The sequence below is a fragment of the Dysidea avara genome, chromosome 4 (genome assembly GCF_963678975.1).
Source record: "Dysidea avara chromosome 4, odDysAvar1.4, whole genome shotgun sequence".
Taxonomy (NCBI): Eukaryota; Metazoa; Porifera; class Demospongiae; order Dictyoceratida; family Dysideidae; genus Dysidea; species Dysidea avara.
The window spans coordinates 25,220,368-25,243,956 of record NC_089275.1 but is presented as its reverse complement, the minus strand read 5'-3'; the positions used below and the strand labels follow the sequence as shown (position 1 = coordinate 25,243,956).

General features: G+C 39.1%; 1 pseudogene; it reads left to right on the top strand.

The window, feature by feature from the left end:
• Positions 1 to 23,114, top strand: part of LOC136253701 (L-amino acid oxidase-like) — a 45,805-nt pseudogene extending 22,691 nt beyond the window's left edge.
• Positions 23,115 to 23,589: the final 475 nt, after the last annotated feature.

Sequence of the window (23,589 nt, the reverse complement as noted above, 5' to 3'; positions counted from 1 at the left end):
ACGGGCTTCCTGTACGCGTATGGGGTATCCCGTATGCGTATGGAGTATCCCGTACGCGTATGGAGTATCCCGTACGCGTATGGGACACCCATACACGTACAGGGCGCCCATACGCGTATGGGTCACTAGCTTAAATCGATCTATTAGCTAAATCTTTCATCCAAGGAGGTGATAAAAATTCATTTTAAAACCTTCTGATTGACCAACTAGCTAGCCTAGGCTAGCTAACTAGCGGCTTTTCAAGTCGTGACAGTTTCATGCAGTGGCGGGTTTAACTTTACTTTTGATTTTATAGCTATTAAGTGATCGAGATACTCTAATAGAACAGTCACTCTAATAGAGCAGTCAGGCTACAACTTAGTACAACTCACGCCCTACATGCAGTTGGTTTATTTGACAGTTATTAAAACTTCACCTGACAGCTGAGCATAAAAGCTGGAGGTCAACAGGACTCGATGGTCCTGTAGCCTGAAAACAAATTGCAGCTTTGCACACATGAGTGAATTACAAGTAAATTGTATTGAGTCACTGATCAGAGTTAATTGTGTTAAAAATGTGGAAATTAGTTAAAACTGGAATGGCTGATCATCAATAACAGGAATAGACAGTATAAAAGTTGCAAGATTAAGAATTCTTCCTGGAGATAGTTTATAAATGTTGCTTAAGTTGATGTACTAAAGAGATGTGTTGATTACAGGTAGATGACAGGGCCGGATTTAGGGAGGGGGCAGCCTTTCCTTTTTAAGTTAGTACGTCCTTGGCCAATAAGACCCTAAATCCTCCTTGTGTATCAAAAGCAGGCTTATTTGAGGAACTATATACATCACTATCAACACAAATGATGTCTATGTAATTATACCTACTGTTCAAGTCTGTTCCAGGAGAGTATATGCAGCTTCTTTTTCCTCAAGAGTTCTTCAGGAAAAGGTTATGATTGTGGGTTGCATTGCTATAGTTACAGAAGTTTAAATTGTGGGTTTTGTTTTAATAAGTACATGTATTTTCTACTATGGCTATAAGAGGTGATAAAGTATGGTTTGATTCAAAGTGTTAGTTGGTTTAACTGGTTATAGTCAGTATAAGAATTATAACTCCCAACTCAGCCATTTAGCAAAACTGTAGTCTTGGTAATTGACAGTCTGATAAGGTAGCTATAGCTATAGCATATTCACTCACTTCTGTCTACGAATGTTAAATTTGTATCTGATTCAGTTACTTTCTGATATGACCCCATGCTATGGATTATGCATAGTGCTGGCATTTGTAGCTACGTAGCTAGATCAGTCTTCATAACCTGGCAGATCTAGTTGACTCATAATCACAACAGCAAATTAATTCAGAAAGTTCATCATCATAAATGCAAGTGTAGCTGTATACACCTTGCTAAGGATGACTAATAGCTACTAGTAAACTGACTGCCTTAAATTCTGCTTTTACACTTTATTTGGTGCTTAAGGCTAACAAAGTGTCACTAAGCTAAGGAGCACGCATACTAATTATGATATTTAAATGTGTAATTATGCTCAACACTACTGCCATACTTGTTTCCATATCACAGATTTAGCTCCATGGCTAAGAAGAGCTGATTCATTAGGTAACAATGGTATATAACTATAGCTACAATAAATGCTTGGTAGTTACAAATGAAGATTATAATATTATGCGTGATACGCAGTGAATATACAGTGGAACCTCAGTTATCCAAACCCCTTGGGACCATGTAGTGGTGGTCCATAAGTCTGAAAAGTCTGTATATCTGAAACTGTATAATATCTGCATTTTCAACTATCCTAATAGAACAGACTCTACTCTAATAGAGCATTCATTTCTATAGTTCGGTTAAGCAAGAATCTGGGTAAGTAGGGTCTGGATAACTGAGCTCAGTTTCACTGAATTGTAATCAGCCTTGATACAATGGAAAAGTAAATGATATAAAGTATCATTATTTTCCACTGAAAACACTTTCAGATCCACCTTTATAGAGTGTAAGTTTCAAAAATTTACTGCATGGGGGTACAGCAACACAAATATTACATATATTATATTATTAGTCATATAGTGTGTCTTCATCAAGCAACAAATTTGCCATGCTTGCGGGGCACTTCAAATGGTAACTTATTTCACCAGCAAGTGGCACTACACTTATGTTGAAAATATTGCTGCATAGTCAAGGATTGATCCCCAGACCTGGTGTGCTTTGCACACTGATGTAGCCTTTATTTCAAACAGCTATGGATACTAGATGAATCTTATCACTTGGTCTCTGCATTAAAATACCCCTTATATATATCCCTGTGAGAAGGCTTGGTATCATCTAATGTCTGGCTGTCATGTCCCTGTCTGGCTTAGCCCCCCTTTCAAAAAATCCTAGATCCGCCCTGAGATGGTTCCACAGTCTGACAATTCCGCTGAAATAGAAGTGCTGATGTATGGAAGGTGAACTGGAATGAACTACAGTAACTTGCAAGAGTTTCCAGATCTAGTATACCTGTACCTTACTGCTATTTTCATTAGCTTACTGCTAATGAATGTTAATGATCAGATAGCTGTTTAGGGAACTTTACTGAAACATTAGTCATTGAGTTCATAATGTGTAGTAGTATATGTACATTAGTGGTAGCAATTGTAGCTGCTCAAGTTGAGTTTTTAAAATCATAGATAAAAAGATTTAATATGAATTTCATTGCCTTGCATTGAATGCATTCCAATGTGGGTATATGTCCTTGATTAACTGTGGACTCCATATAGTTGAGAACAATAGAGCAACTGAGATCTGACTAAGAAAACATATAATTGTTTTTCACTAGGATAGTGTTTGTCTCTAAAAGTACAATGGAGAAGTCCCAGGGTTGTTAGGCTTTTCCTGCAATGATTTCATAGCTATAGTGCTCTGACCATTAATTGCAGATTGTCAGTAAAAGTAATACTGAGGTCTTCTTTGTGCAATGTTTTGTTTGGAGAGTTGAAGCTCTTGGCCTAGAATTGTACATGAATAGCTAAATTCAGCTTCGTTGTAAAGAATAATAGTGTTGCAGCTCCAGAGTGAGATGATGTTAAGTCCTTGGTTTATATGAATTGATAATCTGCAGTCATTTAGTATCATCAGCAAACAGAAAAGGAATTGAAGAGCAAATACTCTCTGAAAAGTCATTGATAATAATGGTGGCCCCTCGGATACTACCTTGTGGTACTCCTGAGAGAACATTGCACAGCATTTTGACACACTGAGATTGGTACTTTATTGTTATTGTTATTAGTGCTTTACAGTGACCAGCACTGAAGGTCTGACAGCAACATGTGCTTCAGCCTTGGGATTACCTATAACCTAATTTCAAGGACATAGACTTGGTGACTTATAGCTGAAAAAGTGTAACAGAAAAGGGGCCAAAGTAAGGAAAAAAATCCCTCCAACCCCAGGATTCGAACTGCAGGTCACCCAATGTCTAGTTGGGGCCACACTCAGTCTCCTCCAGGAGGGATGGATTTTCTTCCTTAAACCTAAAGTATTTATTGTTATTGGTGCTTTACAGTGACCAGCACTGAATGTCTGACAGCAACATGTGCTGCAGCCTTGGGATTACCTAACCTAACTTTAAGTAAGATTTGAGCCATTGCCACAGATTAGTTAAGTGCTCAGTAGTTAAGGTAGCCTAAAATCTTTTAGAATCTCAAAACTTTTACAATTTTCTAGCTGGGTTTCCTCAGAACTTTTATTTGTTTCCATTATTATTTCAGAAACCCCTTACAAAAATCCTAGATCAGCCACTGAGTTTGCAACATCTATTTTAGTTTTAAGGCATCTCAATTTTTTTTGCAACAATTAATATTTCAGTTTCTGGAAACCTCACAATTGCCCCTGACAGGGTCAGTATAACTAATACTGTATACACGTGCCATCTTTAAATCACATGCGGCTGGGGTGAGCTGGCAGGTACGGAGGAAGTAGTTGATATGAGGGGGGGTTGGGCTGACCCAGACTTATCTCTGGTTTGATAAGGTAAGACCAAAAACAAAAAAAAGGTCAACCAACTGACAATACTGAGCTTTCCACTTCACCAGCTAGCTACGCATTTATAGCTGATAAACTACATAAAATTCCGGCTTACATAGCTCGTTACATACTCATTGCTTTATTAGAGCGACTGCTCTATTAGAGTATCTCGATCTTTATCACGGTTTTCAGCCCCACTCCAAGAAGGATAATTTCGGTGATATCATTCTGAGGGGGCTAAGCCCCCCCTTTCCGCCGCCTATGCGAGCTGGGGATGGCAGTCCATCAAGCCCAGGTAGCTAAAATAGAGAGGAGAACTGTCCCATACGCGTATGGAGCAAAATACGCGTACGGTTCATAACAACGAGCATTCGAAAATGGCGCGATGTGGGAGTTTGCTCAGGCGGGACGAGTGGGTAGTTGAAGACGAGTGATTTGTACTCAACATCTCATCCAGACTAGGTGGCCACCATGTAATGTATTAGCATAGATATTATATATATACTATCTATGGCGGTGCCCGCCCCTTCGCATAGAGGCGGGCGCCGCCAGACTAGTAATGTATGGGTGTACAGCTTCTTGCCGCGGAATGAGTCATCTGGTTTGTCACTGCCCAGTAAAAGAAGCCAAGAGAGACAAGCCAAGAAATGCTAATAATTATTTTATGAATTGCGATATAAGTGTGCTGGTTTAGAATCAAAGAAGGCACCAGCCTTACACGTGATAAATGCCAACTGTCAGCACACGTGATATTGTTCGTAGAACCCACAATCATTTCTGTACAAAATGATACGAATGCTATGCTGTACTGTAAGGTAATTGGAGGTACTATACGTGTAGTTCTGTGCTTTAGTTAGGCTGAGAAACTAGGTAACTACTCGTGTCATGCATTTTCAATAACCTGTAAAAAGCTACATGTAAATGTGATCGTCCAAAGATTGCATGAGAGTAATGTAGCTCGAGCTGGTCAGCTAGTTGGTTCAACTCCAGATTATTGGTCCGGCTCAGGCCTGACCAACCGGACCGTCTCCTCCAGCCTTGCATGGTCACTAATGCCTGCAACAGGATTGCAACTGTGTATAAGGGATGGTCTGTTGGTAATGAACACATCTAGAGTATTGCGTCTTCTGGTAGGGAAATCGACTACTTGCGAGAAGCCATATTCCTGCACAAAATTAATCATAGTGTCACATACAGCAGGGGGTATGCAGCACCATCTGTACAACCATTAACCCAATCAATGTTAACCAGCCAGATAGGAGAGTTAGAATAAGTTGTTGTTAGGTTTGATACGCAACTCACAAGACTGTTACAAAGTTCCAGCAGATATTTCGTTGTGATTGTAATAATGTTTCTTCCACAGTTGTTAGTAGCACGCAGCAAGAAATTATTATATTAAGTTACAAGCGCATTGGATAACAGGGAATAAAGCAAGCGGTCACAACTTTGCAGCTTGGTCACAAGTCAAGCACCGAGCGTCAAGCACTGATAAAACGGTTTAAAAATCACAGATCAAGGTGAAATTTTGGCGAACTTCAGCGCGTGCCTAGGTGTTACCCCCTTGCTGTGTGTCTCGCTGTGTGTGTATACAGGTAAATTACCCTGTACCAACTAGCCAACTACTGAAATATAGCTGATAATGGCAACAGAGCAAAAAGAGGACGAAACCAGCAAAGTAATTAACTGGATTACTGGTGGCTTGGGTAGCTACCCATTACCTGAATTGCAGCTTGGATCAAACATTAGCAAGCCAGATGATATAGACCTTGATAAAGTTAGAGTTCAACAAAGTGACTTGCTGAAGCCACTGCTAATGGATATTGCTCAATTTGGTCTCAACTATGCTTACAAGAAAATGCTTAAGCCAGATGATGATCACAAGACGGACAAATTTACATCAACCAAAAATCAAAAAAAAGTCATCATTGTTGGGTCTGGGATGGCAGGCCTGTCAGCTGGTTATGAGTTATCCAAAGTTGGCCATGATGTTGAGATCTTGGAAACACAAACTAGATTAGGTGGACGAGTAAAAACATTTAGAGAAAAAGAGGGTTTTGCAAAGCATTGCTATGCTGATGGTATGTATGTACACAAAAAAGCATGTATTCCAAACAGCGTATGCAGCAAAATTAATTAAAGGCCAAATATGACATACTTGGGTTATCTTTAATGTGGCAAGTTTAGCCATATACATCAAAACGCTATAATCTTTTACATTAGGTTATACAACACTCATCCTCAGACTCAGTGTTAATGACTAAGATATTCTATTCCTGCTGTGATATAAAGCTCTTTAACTTGTTCTAATGTTCAGATATCACAATAACTTCTATAAATAGGTGGAGCAATGCGGCTACCTGATACAGTAGAAAGTAAAGAAAAGATTCACTATCTTACTGACTACTATGTCACAACTGAATTCAGCTTGAAGACATTGCCTTTCAACAATGAAGATGACAATACTTAGTTAAAGTTCTACGGTGACAAGAAAATTAAGATTTCAGGTAAATTAGCTACACTATAAATATCCACCAGCACTGATTCAAAATCCCCCAGATGTAATGAACTATAAATGTTTTTGCTGTTTCTCCTATCATGTAATCCCTAGTACGAGCTAAATGAGGGCTCCTCATGATCAGTGCTCAGTCGTGGTGCTTTTAATTCCAGGTTTTCAGTGGCTTATGTATAGTAATTGTGCACACTTGATTTATTATTTATGGTTTCTACAAAGTTTGTGGATCCTTTATAGCTTTCCAAGTCTTTGATGAATGTGAACTTACTATGGGCCAAGATCAATATCATATATACTGCATCCCCTACCAGACAGATGTCGATCTATGCCATTATATATGTACTTAAGTAGTTACAACAGTATGTTGATCCAACAAAAAATATGTAATCTTTTGGAAGCTGCTGGTTATGTTAAAATAATCATCCAAATACTTCACTAATACCTTTGATGTCCTTCCCAACAATTTTAATTAGTAAACCACAAACACTGCACAAAAGCCAAACAGATCTAGAATAAAGTCCAAGAAATTTGTTACTGATGTATGCATAATTTGCAAGTGAGTCAATGTTCTTGTGGTTTTGACATTTGTTGGAAATTCAGTCTATTATACGACCGTGATTTGTGAAAGGATATTTATACACGCCTGCAGTGTGCATAGTGTACTTGTATGTTGTGCAGGCTTACTATAGTAGTACTTTTACTGTGCATAGCTGTATAGTATATCATGAACCATGATAGTGGTACATAATAGGGATGTACTAGCAAAACTCTCTAATAGAACGCACTTTAAAAGCAGCCTTCTAGGCTTTAGTGACATTAAAAACTTTCTAAAGCTGAAGTATCACTAAGACTGAACAGTGTAATCATGCAGCATGATCAGTGTTGGAAGTAACGCGTTACGTAATAATTATTACTTTTGTGGCAACAATGTAATATAACAAAATATACTGTAAATACAGGTAATTTAACTCAAGTTACTTTACTTGCAAATGTAATGCGTTACCTAAGTAATGAAGTTACTGTGACGAGTCTAATATTACATAATATTATTACTAAGTAACAAAGTTACTAATCTCGTTAGTAATCCACTGAGTAATGCTTAACCACTACAAAGTAACGAAGCCTACTTAATGAAGCTTATTCACCAGCTTCTTGCAAGATTTGCACATTGTCCAACAACACAATCATGTCATGTGATAAAGTGGTAGTTTCACACATGACAGCTTAAGGCTGTGGACGCAAAGTAATCATACACTACGATAGTATTGTTAGTAGGGACCACAAAGGTACTAGTAGGCCATAGGCGGAAAGGGGGGGCTAGGGGCTTAGCCCCCCCCCTCAGAATGATATCACACTGAAATTATCCTTCTTGGAGTGGGGCTGAAAAGATAAAGATCGAGATACTCTAATGGAGCAGTCACTCTAATAAAGCAGTCACAGTATTAGAGCAGTGTGTAACAAGCTATGTAAGGATTTTTATGTAGTTTATGAGCTAGCTAGTGAGGTGGGCAGCTATTGTCAGCTGGTTGTGACCTTTTTTTTTGGTCTCATCTTACCAAACCAGAGGTAATGTAGTGCATGGTCAGCCCCCCTCATATCAACTACTTCCTCCACCACTGGAGTAGGCGTGGCCAACGAAATAACATCACCCAAAAAACAGTTTCAATTTTCCCAGATGGCGATGAGGCAGTATTGGTTAGGTAAAGCTAAGCCCAAACAAGCTTTCAGATCGACCCGAAATGCTTTCAACAAGTTGCAACAGAATTTAATTTTTTTTTATTCAATGGAATTTTCTACTGACTGCCTGACTGACTGCCTGCCTGCCTGCCTGCCTGCCTGCCTGCCTGCCTGACTGACTGACTGCCTGACTGACTGCCTGACTGACTGCCTGATGCCTTCAGACAAGTGTAACTTGATAACGGCTAAGGCTACGGGCTTGATTTTTTCACTGTTTGACATTGCTTCAGCCCGAGAGGTGCCTTTTGGCATACCGAAGTACGTACAATGCATTCTTCATAGACTTACCAGTGTCCTCCTTTGTGTCTCATTCATCTTTGCTGACAACGAAAAGCGTCGAATTGGTGGTAGCACATGATGGCTTCCCTTTATAACAAAAATCGTCCGTATTTTTCATAGTGGCTACTTTGATTGTAGAGGTATTTTTAAAGTAATTTTTGATTCATACTGCTGTGTAATGGGTTGAACATAGCCAACAACGAAGTGTAATGGATACTTCACTTTTCAGACAATAATTTATATAACTGGGGCACGTGGCACCAACCCTTTCTTTCGGTATGCGTGGGTTGCAGAGATGTTTTTCAAACAGCTCTTGATTTGTACTGCTGTGCAACAGGTTGAACAACGAAGCGTAATGGATACTTCACTTTTTAGATGATATAGCTGGGGCACGCAGCGCCATTTCAAATGCAGTATGCGTCACCAATCATAATGTTAACAAACAAGTATTTCAAAAAATTTGGAATTTATAAAACTAGAGTAGGGACCATAGCACATCGATAAAAAGTACTGGAACAAGCTGGAGCAATGCACGATATTAAATCACAGTAAAACAATAAGAAGTGTCATATTCCTACTGTGCATTTCCATTATGGTATCTTGGAGCACAGTAGGGATATAACACTTCTTATTGTTTTACTGTGATTTAAAATTGTGCACTACTCCAGCTTGTTTCAGTACTATTTATCGATGTCCTACTAATACTTGTATAATATGTAATATTATTATAGTTGCTTTATTATATTGGGTAATATGTAACTGTAACTAAATATATTTAAAATTATAAATTTAAAGATTAAGTAGGAATCCAAGCAATAAAAAGTATGGAAACAAGAGATGAACATGGTAGCTATTGCAGCATAGCTCAGTGGGAAATCCCTACTTTGTTATAGTTACCATGCATGCCAAAGTAGGGATTTCCACTGAGCTATATGCTGCAATAGCTACCATGTTCATCTCTTGTTTCACTACTTTTTATTGCTTGGATTCCTACTTCATTTTTAAATTTATAATTTTTAATATACTAGTTTGTTGATTGTTCTATTAGGGTGAATGCTGTATTAGAGTATATCGTGTCAGCCTGCAAAGAATGTGTGCTTGCCCAAAAAGTGGTGTGGTTTCAATTGATTATTAGACTAGAGTATCTTGTATCTCGAATCAGCCTACTAACTTGAAGGTGTGTGGTCATAAATACAGCTAGTGTAAAAGGGGCATGGTCATTGTGGTCTAGATCGATAGATTGATATTACGTAGATTAAAGAATGGGCGTGATATTGCGACCTATCGTGGAGTACTGGTACCTCTGTACAGTAGCGTAGTCTAAGCACCTTAAATAATTTTGTGGCATCTATCATGCTACTTAGGAAAATTAACACCTCGATATGGTTTCGTTGGACGAAGAAGAAGACAAGCAGCCTGATTGAAGATAAAAGTCCAAAAGACATCCCACCTGTGGATTTGTTGTTGTGGCATAAAATGGTGACCGTGCGCTGCTTCGTTTGGGCTCTAGGTTTGCGACTGTGGTCAGTGAGTGAGTGAGTGAGTGAGTGAGTGAGTGAGTGAGTGAGTGAGTGAGTGAGTGAGTGAGTGAGTGAGTGAGACGAAATTTCAAGCTTTGACGATTTTTTGAAAAATGCTATATCCAGCCGCCAGTAAGCGTTTTCTTGTTTTTAACACTATATTTGATGTTAGATGGACTAATATTATTCCATTAAGGTGATTTTCGTCACATAAGAAGTTTCTAAGCTGGTTTTTTAAAGGTGGTGTTTTTGGCGGCGCATGTCATTTCGTGGGATTCCTACTTAAACAGTACTACCGTACTGTTTGATAGTTCAGTTGTAAATTTGTAACGAATTACATTTAAAAAGTAACTGTCCCAACACTGAGTATGATACACTGTAGTACTCTATATAGGGATCACAAGGTTTTGACTTTTCTGGCCAAAATATCACCCCAAGACTAGCTTCACAATACTGTATCTTCATGGTGCCTTAACAATATTGGTAAGGTATAATGAAGTGTCTTTAGTGTGACCCTAAAACACTTCCAATAGACTGCTACAAAATTTTTAATCAGTAGAATTTTTAAACCAAGCGTGCGCCTGGTTTACTGTAATTGTTTTCATACAAGTGTGTGTGCGTGTATGTGTGTGTGTACCTACCTATCTATGTTTGTCCGTACGCACCCATGTGAGCAAAATTTTTAACTGGTAAATAGCAGCCAGGATGTAAGAATTGAAAGCTATGTATTAAACTTCCACACACATAAACTTTGCTCTTTGGTGGTTTCTTCTAGGTGTCCTGAAATACGGGTATGGAAACTCTTCGTGAACAGTCTTCCTTTTCGGTGTAGTACTTACGCGAACGAAAATGAAGGGCAGCCTCAAGGCTTTCTCTACACAATTTGTGTGAGAAAACCCAATAGACACACTATAAAACAAACGGAAAGATACTTCTGTGTGTAATTTGCTGTTATAGTTACGCTTTGTTAGCAGCACATAGCAACGTAATTACAGAATTTCAAATAATTCATGAATTACGAAATACGCTTTGCTTTGTATGTACTGTAGTGGGCATTTAACAGTGAAAAATCAAGCCCAAAGCCTTAGCCGTTATTGAGTTATGTTTGTCTGAAGACATCAGTCAGTCAGTAAACAAGTTGATGTTATGCTACTTCTAAAAACCAGGCGGCCACGCAGTTAATACTTTCCCATTCTAACTAATTAGGCAATTAATCAACCATGTACAGGTGTAACAGTATTATTAATTCAGCTAGATAATTGGATTTGTAAATACTATAATTTTAGGGTATTTCGTAATTCATGAATGCATGCATTGTGTACTTACCTTTGTTCTCCTAAGTGTCCTATTTCTTTTAGTTGACAGCTCAAGGTGTTGATTCGTGATAGCAGAATTGTTCTTCATTTGTAATGCTGTGTAATGGGTTGAACATAGCTGAAAACGGAACAGAATGGTTACTTCACTTTTAGGTAGCAGATGAAAATGATTGGTTTGGTACTATTCTTTCTTTTGATGTAGTATGCACAGGTTCACCAGTCATAATTATGTTGCAAAAAGGTAAGCAAATAAGTACAAGAAAAATTTGGTGAAAACATACAGTGCGCGAAATAACGGTCACCGGACAATTTCCTTTCCGGTCAGTTACACCAGGTGTCAGCCTATAATTGAATTTGTCCGGAAATATGTTTGTACTGACCACAAAGGCATGCCCAAGTTATCTGTTTACTATGTTGTGCCAGCCTACTGTATCAGTCACATGTACTGCAGTAGTAAAATTTATTTATAATCTGATTGCCATTAGTACTTTTACTTGTGGTATTTATGATATCAACACAACCAGATTTTAAGCAAGAATGAACAATGCATCTGTTCATATTAGAGATAGAGCCACTATATATTCAAAGCCTAAGCTAAGTTTGATACAGGGTAGCTATATCATTCCAAGGCAAGCAGAAGGCCTTGACTGAAGTCCTTATGACTTGTTCCTACAAAGGCCCAATTGATTTAATAGAAGCCCTTTCATGTGGCCAGTAGCTACTCCTTAAAATGCTGTACTATCAGTATCAATGGGTGTTTGACAAGTAATCAGCTCTACAGTACATTGGTGCAGGCCCCAATGTTTGAAACAAACATACAAGTGGTAGAAACACAGGAAAGGAGAAACAATAAAAGTTAAAATGTCCAGTCAAATTGCTTGATGTCCACTCAAATTTCACAATGCCCTGACAGTACGACAGGACACATCTGAAAAATTATTTCGCACACTGAACATACTGTAACTCGTGCTCTACATCTTGCAAATGCTTTAGAAAACAAAGTCCTTAATACAGTGGTCCCTCAATTATCCGAACTCATTGAGCCTTCAGGATGTTCAGATAATCAAAAAGTTCAGATAATAGAATCCCATTCATTTATATACAGAGTCCTGTACAAATACTCTAATAGAACACACACTTTAGACAAAATACTGTAATAGAACATCATCTCCATAGTTCGGATAATCAAAAATTCAGATAATCAATGGCCGGATAATTGAGGGACCACTGTACAACACAGACCTGAGTAGGAATATTTTAAAACACACACAATTATTTTTTACTGCTGAATTCTGCTTTCTTTAGGCTGTAGACACACGAAACAAGAAGATGGGGATTTGGGGCTATTTTTGAAAGCTTGAAAATGTTTAAAACTACTTTCCTACTGTATAATTATACAACCAAGTACTAAGAATAATATGAAATGCGGTTAAAATTACGTCATAAATAATAATAATGAACGAATAAATAATATAAAAATAATGTTTGAGAAAACTACAAAGCCTATGTTTGAGAAAACTACAAAGCCTAAGGCTTTGCACTCACCGGGAATAGAATCCATGTTGAACGAAGGGACAATCGTATAATGGGCAGGTGTTTTCGTGAAGGTGATAGAAACCGTACAACTATTCTATTTAATGCTGATCAAAACAGCTAGCACGTGACGCCCACTACAATGCAGTTAATCGACCAGGCGGATTCAAACAGCGATTTAGACGAACAAACTACTGATCATTTGTTTTTGGAATTGTTGCCAGCTGGCACACCAAGTCTCAAGTCATCATGCCAGCTGCCAGTGGATGCGCTCCATGTAAAGGAAAGTAATTAAGGCGGCTACACCCAAAACGAAGTTCACCATGCCAGCTGCACAAGACCAGGAAAAAAGATAAATAGCGGTATGTTTGTTTGCATTATTTTGTACTTACACCTGGCTTGCTAGGCTCTAGTTGGCTTGGCTACCTCTAGTGTTTATAAGTGTATTGTAAAGAGCATGGTATGTTTTACATTTTGCCTTCTCCTGGCTTATGGATGGCTTGGCTGTCTCCCTTTATTGGCTTGCATACAGTATTGTGTATCACCTGCATTGTATCTCCTGTATTGGCTATCTCTTATTACTGTGCCATTGCCATACCACTGTAGCTAAATGTAATTTCATCTTGTAATATATCACGTTATCATTTTAGGACATATGGCCCAGCTCATATCGGAAAAAACAACTAAGTGAACAGTTTCTAGTGAAATACCCTGCTTCTTTTATCATCGATGTCTGCTCTTGGAAACTTCCAGCAGCCATGCATGTCTTAATCCAGTACCCTGATTCATCCTCAAACATTATAACTTTAGGACTGTTTATGTATGTATAAGCTTCAGTGCTAGCAGGCATAAATTCAATACCATAGCATGCACTTGCACCTCAACTTGTGAGAATCATGCAGGAGAGGCGGTGACAATGCATTATGTGGTCGGGTATTCAATAACATGATACGTAGTAGCAGGCCCTCACGATTGTAATTGCATATATCACTTATGTTTACTGTATGTGCATCTTTTTCATCCACACACACTGTGCTGTTCATGCACTGTTGTACATGCCCCATTTGTAGATTGCCCCATTGGTGGTTGTACTTAGTTGTATGTGCCCCGGGCCTAAGGGATCACAGGGAAAAAAAAAGAGGTACTGAATAGGAAGGTTACCTACACCTGCAGGTATATAAGTGGACATATAATCCCTACTTCAGTCTATATCCCATATGACTTAATAAGGGATTAAATGTCCACTACTCCACTTCTATATCTGCAGATGTAGGCGACCTCCCACTTTTTTTTCCCTGTGATCCCTTAATCAAGGCTAAAATTTCTATGGCTCACAAAGCCATAGAAGCAATTCTTCAAAACACCACTTGTAGCAATGCATGGAACTATAAAATTCATCGAGACGTGTTAGTCTTATATAAATGCTACTCACTGAAATCCAATTCTGAATACTAAAATTTTAAAGTACAGACTGTACTTCACTTTCCTCATCGTCACCAAAGTGGAGTGTAAGCACTTTACTTGAAGTCAAGCACATTACTTTGTGTAACATACTTTTTGCAACTCTTCTATTACTAGTAAACTATGGCAAGGATTTAGCTATATCTACTAAAAGGAAATTTTGCTGTGTCATTTTTTGATGTCGCAGATTGACAGGGTCCTAATGTAAGAATATAATCTACCTGCAGGCACATGCTACAATCTGTTTTGGTACTGCACATGGACATTAAAAAATTCAGCAACAAAAAAATTGTAGATTTGAACAGAAGAATAGGAATCATTAGTTGTGAAAAAGCTGTATAAAAAAGAAGTAGCTAACAGGGATCACTGAGGTGGTAATGTAAACCACAATCCCTTTTTTGACTTGTCTGTTGAGACAAAATATGTGGTTTACATTATCACTTCAGTGATCCCTATTACTTCTTGTTTATGCAGTTTTTTTATGATCACAACTATTGATCCCTATTCTGTTTGCAATTTTTTGTTTTCCTAGTACTAGTAAGTTCATGATCATAAGGGATCGTGCAGAACTGGGCTTTTCCAGCCCAAAATATCACCCTAAAACCAGCCTCAATTTCCCTTCACAACAATTTGGCGGTATTGGTTAGGCACAGCCAAGCCCAAAAATGTCTTCAGATTAACCCAAAACCCTTCCATAAAGTTTCTATGGAATTAAAAAAAAATTCTATTTAACAGAATTTTGTTCTGGGTAACTGATGCCTTCAGCCAAGGGCTTGCTTTCTTCACTGTCCGATGTCGCTTCATCCTGAAGTGTGCCTTTTCACCAACCGCAGTATGTACAATGCACGCATCGTGGACTTTCCTTTGTACCCAGTTCTTTTCACTGACAACGCAAAGTGTTTATTTATTTATTCATGATAGTGCATTAGAGCTAATAATTTATTTAGTATGCGCTGCTGGACTTTCTGTGCCTGCCGGTATGCCAGTTTGTTCATAGGTAATAGACACCCCATTATCTACAGGTATGGTTTGTTTCTTGTGTGTTTAAGTTGAACTGATTGTTCCAGGGGATGGGTGGAGAATAAGAACTCACTCTTAGCAAAGTAGAACAGACACGTGCTGATTAGTTGGCACGGTTTAGAATCGCTTGCTTTTCTTAGTGCACTGCTTTGCTGTGTACGTTCTTTTTACTTAGGTATTTCATTTTATGAACACTATTAATTGTTTGTTTCTCATGTGTTTGTGTTCAACTGACTGCTACAGACGACGGGTGGAGGATAAGACTCATTTCTAGCAAAGTAGAACAGACACGTGCTGAGTAGTTGGCACAGATTAATCGCTTGTGTTTGTCATTAATGAGCTGCTTTGCTGCCCGTGTAAGTTGTACTAAGGTGTTCATTTTATGAACACTGTTAATTTAGAAGAGTAGCTACAATGTAGACAGGTAGGTAGTTGCCTCACCAAATTTACTGGTGACTGAACTGAGAACTACATATGCATTGAAAGCTTGTATTAAGGAAGTTTATATGCTGTTTATTTTAACTTACTGTATACATCAGTAAGAGAGACAGCTCCAGGTGGGTTATTGAGATTTACAAAACCCGATCAAGCAAGACGATCAAGGACCCTAATAGAGCATTCACCCTAATACAACAGTCAAGCAAAATTTTACTGTAACTGTTTTGATAAACCACTTAAATTGCTTTCACAATCTATCTCAGATAGTCTACCTTTCCTAGGGGAGCATATACCCCAGACCCCCTGGATTGACATGTTTCGTATCCTATATTTTACCATGCTCATACTTCTGAGCCAAGGTCTGAGCTATTGCTAAATGCATAAAATACATTCTTCGCAATTACCCTATGACCTCCAGATCTCTTGATTTTTAGAAATTTCCAGGGGGACATGCCACCAGGCCCTCTACCTGGAACATGCTACACATGCTGAGTGTACATACACACTAGAGTGCATGCATCATTCGTAAGCATTGCAAGGTCTGCTTCACCTATTTAAAATTTCTAGCTACATGCCCCTGTAATTGTTTGTTTCTCGTGTGTTTGAGTTCAACTGACTGTTCCAGACAACAGATGGATAAAAACTTTTTCTTAGCAAAGTAGAACAGGCATATGCTCATGTGTCTGAGTTCAACTAACTGTTTCATGGTAGGTAAAAACTCATTCTTAGCAAAGTAGAACAGAGATGTGCTGATTAGTTGGCACCATTTTGCACTGCTTTACTGTAAGTTCTTTGTACTCATTCTATGAACACTGATGTATTGACCTGTATGCCCAGCTTGTTATAATTGAGATTGATTACTCAGGGCATACACCTGCTACGCTGACCATCCTATCTCATGCATGCAAGTTACCATTAAGCCATTGTTTGATCAAGCTGCCAGAATTGCAATATTCTGCTCATACTGACAGAATTTTCTGTGCTCACTCCTCAGATCTGTGGGATCTGTCAGATCTAATTAATTTAATATAATAATTGATGTATATGTGTGTTTTGTTTCTTATATGTGTGTGTGTATGCATTTGCCTTGCCAGGGTTCCAGCTGCTTTAAAGCTTGGTACTCCTGCATCTAGGTCACTTATTTATTTCCTGTACACTTGTCTTAAACCATATAAGACGTACAAATCAATTAAATCAGTTATAGAATATAAGTATGCCAATCTATGTGCAAAATTACAGTTTATGTTCTACAAAAAAAATTGATGGCGTCTTCTTTGATTGACTTCCCATAGCTACATCAAATCATCTTTATGAAACAAACTAATTACGTAGATTGATCACCAGTTCTATAATAGGAACAGAAACAAGTGTAAGGAAAAATTAGGAATTTTAAACTAGAGTAGGGATCGACTAGAATATAGTATACCAATTAAAAAGCTTGAGTTGGTATAATATGACAGCAAATTACTGTAACACAAAAAGAAGTGAATATCCCACAGCACAGTATGGATATTCACTTCTTCTGGGGTTACAGTAATTTGCTGTCATAATACGTATACCAACTCAAGCTTGTTTCAATACTTTTTATTGGTGTACTACATTCCAGTTGATTCCTACTCTAGTTTAAAATTCCTAATTTTTCCTTATACTTGTATCTGAAGGTTGTTTAATCATACATTGTATCAAAACTTATGTGCTTTAAAAAATGTTTGTAATTTTTTAATTACAGATTGGAACAGCCATCCGGAAACAAATTTTAATCACTACTGGCCAGGATGGGATAAAAGAATTCGTGATACTGGAGCAAAGGAAAAATATAAGATTCATGACATAGGTACATGTAGCAATGTGCAGTCAAATCTTGCTAATCATCCTTAATAATGGCTCAGACCATGAAGTGGTCGCAAGCTATTTAGAATTGTATGAAGAGGGTGAGGTCGAGAATATCAATGGTGTATGGCCAGTTTTCATTCTCAAACAGCTATGCTCACAGCTTTGTGCACCTCTGGTGCAAAGTAAAAAGCCACAATCGAACCCCCAAATCGGTCTTTGAGTAGCTTGATCATGCTACAAAATAGGGTGGGTGGGTGGGACCATTGATATGCTCGACCTCACCCTCTTCATACAATTCTAAATTATATTTCAAAGGGCTCAGTCTCACATATCAGTAATGAGGTTTGTAGCTGCAGCCAGATGAGAGCACCGCTCTACCGTAGACTGAGTCCTCTGATGGTTTATTATAAAACCTTTGAAATACTGATTCTGAGGACCAGTTGGCTGCCTTCAAGTTGTCATTTTGTGATTATGCCCACATTATGCCCAGCTTTTGATGATGAGGCACCTCTAACTGAGTGCGCATTGAAAATTTGTATCAATACCCAATTGTTCTAGCATTGGCTTGAGACAGTGGGCAACTGATCTGGAGGAGATTGGTTTGTATGATTTGATAGTAGCTAGTAGTAGTCTGGTTTCTTGTTTATGAATAGGTTCAGTTCTTTTCTCATAAGCTTGAAGAGCTGAGACAGGGCATAGTGCCAGATTGCTTGGAAATGAGGGAAGAAAAGTTGGCTATCTGTGAGCCGTGCCTGGATTGCTTGGTTAGGCTACCAGGGAAAAAACAGACTCTGTCTGATTTGTAAACTCGTCTCGATATGTCTAGCTGAGACAAGTCTGTCAACCTGAAGGGTGAGTAAGGGCTATAGCATGGCAAGCGTAAGACTAATGCTTTAGTGGTATCTTGTTGTCTGCCAGAGATTCTCTAATTTAGAACTGTTTGGACATTCCAGGTACTGGTATATCGTGGCAGTGGTGGTCTGACGTTGAATATATCCTTGATTAGCCTAAATAATGACCAGGTGTTGGCCAATGTTATCACCATCAACTTGCTCATGCACTGATGAAATTGCTGATCCGTAGGCATTAATTGAGCTGTACCAGTAGCTTTCCTCGTAGCGGTGTGCAAGGAAGTTTGCTACATTTTCCACAGGTTCAGAAAAGGGATCAAAGCTCCGTTGAGAACACCAGCTTTGCCATTTCCCTAACAGGAGTCATATGATTGTTTGGTTTTGTCCTCCATGAGTTGAGGAGTGCTGTAGCCTCTTCTGAAAGTTGCTGGTCTTGGTATTCCTTCCCGAGATGACCATCACCGTTCTCTGAGTAGAATAACTTACCATCGTTCTCGGAGTAGAACAACTCGCCACCGCTTCCAGAGCAGAGGAGCACCTGAGATGCCCTTTCCAAATGTCTCCCCCAACAGCAGGGGGGGAGCTACTAGAATCAAGGCCCCCAGAGAGGAGGCCAACTACAATACAGAGTTGTATGTTGAAACATCATATTATCCACCAGGGCATTCAGACACTCCAAATTCCAACCAAACCACTATCTGGAAGACTGACACACCACCTGTACAATTGGCAGGCCATAATTCACCGTACAGGGCTACAAAATATACTTCTGGACCAAATCATAACAGAAGCAGTCCCCACTTCCCCCTCAATTCTCAGCAGACCAGCTCCAATTGATCACGGAGGAGATCACAGAGCTGTCACAGAAACAAGCTATAGGGGAGGTACAACCATCAGAGGGGATCCACAAGTTGAAAGACCTCTTGCAGCCAGGGCACTGGTTAGCCAAGGTCGACCTAAAGGATGTCTTCTTCACAATACCCATCACCATCAGTACAGAAAGTACCTGAAATCTATATTCCAAGGGAGAGTTTATCAGTTCACCTGTCTCCCTTCGAACTCTGTTCAGCCGCATGGGTATTCACCAAAATCCTCAAACCAGCCATAGCGCTGCTAAGACAGAAGGGGGTAAGGCTAATAGCCTAAATGGATGACATACTATTGCTCGCGGAGTCAAGAGAAATGATTCACAATCACCTGGCAGGGGTGACATATCTGTTGGAAAATGTGGGGTTCATAATCAGCAGGAAGAAATCGGTTATGAACCCAGCTCAAACCCTGGAATTCCTAAGTCTAACTGTGGACTCCATGGAAATAGAGCTACACTTCCCCCCACATGAATGATAAGTGTATACGGGTGGAGGCCTGCAAAGTAGCAAGGTTGGGAACTACAACGGCCTGTTCTTTGGCTTGATGGTGGGCATGATAAATGCAACAAGCTGTGTCATTCCCCAATCCCCATTGTTCTGTCGTCACCTCATCACAGCCCAACATTTACCAGGGACACAAAATGCAATAGCCGATGCAGAGTCTTGGAAAATGACAGACAGGACAGAATGGAAACTGAATCCTGTAATCTTTCAGCAAATAAACCAGCAAATAAACCAGCAAATAAACCATCTGTATGGGCCTCTGGAGATAACACTTGTTTTCCACGAGGCTGATGTCTCAGTGCCCACTCTACTTCAGCTGGCGGCCAGATCCATCTGCTATGGTAACAGACGCATTCCTCCAGTCTTGGAAGGGACTGAAAGCATACACCAACCCACCATGGAACCTGATAGGCAGAGTTCTAGCTCAGGTTCAGTCACAACAATCAGATGTAATCCTACCTGTCTGAAAGATACAACCATGGTTCCCAATGCTTCTGGGAATGCTGACTACCCAAGGCAGATGCCACCAAGGGTAGAGATAACATCCAACCTTCACCCAACTTTCACCATGCCCAAACTAGCCCTGTAGCCGAGTTCTTCCACTCCAAGAACTGGGGCTAGTTGTTCTACTCCAAGAATGGTGATAGTGGGTTGTTCTGCTCCGATTGGGTTGTTCTACTCCGAGAACGATGGTGGATTGTTCTAGCTACTGTGAGAATGAGGGGAGTTGTTTTACTCCAAGAATGATGGTGGGTTGTTCTACTCTGAGAATGATGGTGGGTTGTTCTAGCTACTGTGAGAACGATGGGGAATTGTTTTGCTCTGAGAACGGTGGCGAGATGTTCTGTTCCGAGAATAGTGGTAAGTTGTTCTGCTCCAAGAACGACAATGAATTTCTCTGCTCCGAGAACGATGGTGAGTTGTTCTGTTCTAAGAATGATGGTGAGTTGTTCTGCTATGAGAATGATGGTGAGTTGTTCTGCTATGAAAACGACGGTGAGTCTTTCTATTCTAAACGATGGTGAGTTGTTCTGCTACGAGAATGGACGCGAAATTTGTCAACTTGTTTCCCCAGAGCGTCGACTTCCTTTTTTTAGTTTATCAAACTTCTGAGACATCTCCTGAAAGAGGTTTACAAATTTGCCATTTTCTGAGCTGTGACACATGTTTGAGCTATGAAAAGACCGATTTGGGAGTTTGATTGTGGACTTTTACTTTGCACCAGAGGTGCGCAAAGCTGTGAACATAGCTGTTTGAGAATGAAAACTGGCCTTAAACCATTGATATGTGAGACTGATCCCTCTGAAATATAATTAATAGTTTGCCAAACTCAACAGTAACTTGCCAAACTTAGCTATGAATGTGAAACACATACCAGTTGGGGGGTGGGGGGGTTGAGTTTAGGTATTAACCAAATAGAAAGCAGTGTTCGGATACTCTAGCCTAAGGTACAAGCTTTTGGTGGCACAAATTACGCTGGTTTTGCATATTTACAAAACTTGGTTGCCTTGTTACTTGCATGTAACTATGTGGACTAGTGGGATATATAACATATACCTTTTGACTGTAAACATACATATTACCAGAAGTATGGGGTATTTCAAATTGTAAAGCATTCCATGCAACAAAAGAGAAGTCGCAATGTTTGTTAAATGCCAGGATTTTTAGTCCTTCAGGCACATGCCTAGTCTGTGGATCAAGTCACCACCTGGTTTGGAATTCTTATTATTTATTTATTTTTTGTATTCAGTTTAAAGTTTTTGACTTCCTGCTTCAGGCTTTCTGTGGCCTCCTTGCAGACCCCTAGAGGGATACTTAATAAATTTTGTTATATTTTCATATTGTTTTTCACATTATTAGATACTTACTACTCTTTGACAACTAACATCGTGGCAAACCAACTCAAGAAAAGACTGATAGCAGCTGGAGGTAATAACAGGAAAGAAGCAATTGTATGGGAGTTGTGGATTAAGAACTGGAGCAAGTTTTCTTTGGAAAGCTTTTTACAAAATACACAAGCTGGTGTCTTGCAGCTCCTTGATAAAGATCATCAACTATCTGCTGCAGAATCGGAAAAATTAGATGAGCTCATTCCATGGCCAGATGAGGCAACAAAGGCTTACTCGGTGTTTACTTACACTATAGAGCTTGGCCTAAGTCTAGTACAGCTTCTTCTTGACCAGCTGGGACAATGGTGGTCAAATAACATGCATCGAATCGATGGTGGCACTTCTATGTTGCCAGAAGCTTTTGCCAAGAAGCAAAAAATGCATGACTGGAAGGAAACAAAATCAGTTCACCTACAGAATGAGATCACCTTTAATGTAACGGTTAATGAAGTCATTTATGAAGTGAGAGATCATGGTGACCCTTCTACTTGGAAGGTTACAGTGAAAGGCTATTACACAACCTCTGGAAGGCCATTTGTAGTGGATGGAGATGCTGTTATCATTACTGTTCCATTGTACATCATTCGGAGCATTAAATTTGTAGCCAAAGAAAACACTACTCCTCCTGCACAGTTGACCAAAATCTATAAGGCAATTGAAGACATATCACAAGAACCATCTACAAAGATAATGCTTCAATGTAAAACCAGATTTTGGGAGAAGGAAGGAATCAAAGGTGGATTTACTAAAACCAACATGCCTATTGGCCAGATTCATTACCCAACTCAAGTTGCACATCCCAAAAGTGATCGAGGTATCCTTATGTGTTATACATGGAAAGGAGAAGCCCTTGCATTTGCTGCACTTCCACCACACATTGCAATCCAAGAAGCAGTCCGTCAATTGGAGGAAATTCATCCAGAAATGAAAGAACAGTTTGAGGTTGGGGCAGTACAGGCATGGAGTAATGAACCTTCTGCACAAGGAGCATTTGCACTGCTTAAACCTTACCAGTACAAAAATGTCCGAACACTTATGGTAAAACCATGCTTGAACATGTATTTTGCTGGAGATGGTATTTCTCTTGTTCCTGGATGGATACAAGGTGCACTTGAATCTGGGTTACGAGCTGCATATCAGTTTTATTACACCAATGAAAACAATATGCCTTTTGTGATTGTTGATTATGACATATGAGCTAGCTATGTAGCTATATTAAATATTAGAACAGTTTTTATATGAAAGACACATCAGAAGCAATGCACTGTGCAGTAGCATTAGTTTGTGTATGTAGTTAATGGCTGTAATACAATGTACAGTAAGTCAAAGACAATTATATATTTTTTTAAACCCCAGTGAAAATGTCAGGCAAACTAAAGCTTTACCTGACTGATATACTGCTGCTTTACACAATTTGGCATTCAGGGAATTTAATACATCAATAGATTTACTTAAGCTTAGTATGTATAATGGTACAGTCATTATTGTGTTTACTACACTAAAAAACCTAATCAACCTTGGACTACTTCCTTGTATTCAGGCAAGTTCCATTGTGGTTGGCCGTGCATGATGTTTGCCTGACAAATGGCCTATAGCAGGCAGTAATAATTGACTCTACAGTAAGTTCAGTAGCACGATGTTGCATGCATTTTCAGGAGCATCTAGTACATATGCACAGCAGACTTGTGGTCAAATACAGTGCATAGTATTTAATTGCAAATACAAATACTAGAAATTTTCCAAATACAAATACGATTGCAAATACTTTTGTCAGGACAGTATTTAAATACAAAAAATACTTTCTACAGTATTTAAATACAATTTCAAATACTTAGT